This window comes from Pinus tabuliformis, chromosome 5_1, assembly GCF_031772625.1.
Source record: "Pinus tabuliformis cultivar Carrire ecotype Pingquan chromosome 5_1, CPIR1, whole genome shotgun sequence".
Lineage (NCBI taxonomy): Eukaryota > Viridiplantae > Streptophyta > Pinopsida > Pinales > Pinaceae > Pinus > Pinus tabuliformis.
This window is the reverse complement of record NC_142305.1, coordinates 667404570-667406853: the sequence shown is the minus strand read 5'-3', so window position 1 is coordinate 667406853 and position 2284 is coordinate 667404570.

Below are 2284 nucleotides of genomic sequence, written 5' to 3'. Positions count from 1 at the left end.
GCGTGGCAGAGGCCTGACATCACCCTCTGACAGTTTCTCGGGTGCTAAATGTCGGACGTCGGGCCCAACCCGATATGTATAATGGCCGTCCGATCAAAAGCGCTCGATCGGACGGTTGACAGGTTGATGAGTTGTGCGATTGATACGACAGCGGAGGAAGATTAAAATAATATATATTTTGGGGCGCGCGCTCAACGGAAAACCTTTGGGATATGGTGTTTTGTAATGTTTTCCAATGTAAAAATAATGCGGCCCCGACACTTTGGATAGGCGAATAAAAGTGGGTTTTGATGTTATTTCGCATTTTAAAGCGGGTATGGGTAAAAATGGGTTTCTTATAAGGTTTTCTCAGCAAATGAAGGTTTTAATGGGCCAAATGAACTCAGAAGAGGGGAGGGGGGTTAGACTTAGGTTTATCAAAGTGACCAGATGTCATTTTGATCCCTGACAGAGAACATATGGCTATAATGCCAAGGGGAGGGATATTTATACAATGTTTGGGGTTTATACACCATGGTGTTATAATACTAGTGAAAGGGTAACATAGGGGGTTTATATAATAAATTTAGGGGTTAATATGGATGACAGGAGTGGATGAGGGGAGATAATACTAAGTTTATTTGAAAATAACTTAGCTTAGGGAGTAGATCAAAATGAAAAGAGTTTTTAGACAAGAAATGTGGCCTTTAAAGGACTAAGGACCACCATAAAACCACCAATTCTTCCATGAATCTCAACTGATGATGGGATGTTAGTAATGAATGAAGAAGGGAAAAATTTGGGAAGTTAGACATGCTTCTTTTCTTTGCTGCAACCTGATAGAGAAGAGGGACTTCTCAATCCATTGACTTTGCTTTGTGAAATAGGTTAGCACACCTTCAATTGTAAGGAATGACACTTCTGCAACCCCATCTGCCTACCCATCTATTTGCCTAGCATTTTTTGTTTCTTCTTGGAGGGTGCACTTAGACTTGCAGACCCTTATTTTCCTTTTCTTTTCTCTGGATTTTTCCTTTTGATTTTCTATCTACTGCTACCCTTATTGCTTCCAAGGTCCCAGATTAAACAGTTGGGAGCCTTACTTTCTCTACCTAAGCTACTTGTCTGCCAAGATTAAACAGTTTGGACAGACTTCTTTCTCTATTATACAACTGGAAATTTAAAACATGGCATGATCCAGATTAGGCTGTTGGACCATCCATCAAAATTGAGTCTATATCAAGCTATATGCACAGCTTGTCTTCTCTTGAAAATATGTGATCTTTGCATCATCAAAGCAGAGCATATTTGGACCTTTTTATTGCCAATCATGAAATATGAAACCTATTGATATAGGTAGCTAACAGAGACTAGTTTGGGACCAGTGGTACGCACTCTGAGACTGAATTTGAGTCAGTGGAGGATGATACTGGTCTGGGACCTGTGGTTGGAGTTGTACTCACTATGATGCTCACTTCAAGTTGGTTGAGACTGGTCTGGGACCAGTGATACATACTCTGAGACTAACTTTGAGTCAGTATGATGCATCCTCAATCATTTCTTCTTCTTCATAATTCAGAAAAAAGAAGAGCAGAACAGAACAAAGCAGAGTAGAGCAGAACAAAGTAGAGCAGTGCAGATCAGTATAGGACAGAACGGAACAAAGCAAAACAGTGCAGGTCAGTATAGGGCATAACAAAACAAAGCAGAACAATATAGATCAGTACAGGGCAGAACAAGACAGAGTAGAATAGGAAGAATAGAGCATAGCAGGGCAAGGGTCAAGTTGTACAGGGCAGTGCATTTGATGGATGAATAGTAGCAACTTTCAAACAGATTGCAGATGTAGTTCTCCCTAGTTGAGAGGGAGTGTTAAAATTGGCAAATAGGGCCAGACTCCATGTGGGTAATCTTATTCATGGCTGATAATAGTTTTATTAGAGTCCTCTCATCGAGAGTTGTAGGATTGATCTAAAGATCATCCAATTCAGATAAGTATTTATGGAGATATGAAATTATTTTGATTATGGAATAATTTTCAAGCCTACCAACAACTCATGTAGGTTTAGAAGCCCAAAAGTCGCATCTATTCAAATATCATCAGATGTGTATAAATACAGGAGGACTTTTCCTCATTTGGACTCACTCAACTCATCACATCTCTCTCTCTCTCTCCAGTGCAGTAAAGAGTATCTTCTCTCCTACACACTAGGTGACTCTCTCTCACAAAGGTGGAAGGAAGGACGCATAATTTAGTGCTGCAACTACAAAATCAAAGTTTTACCAACATTGACCTAAAGACTCC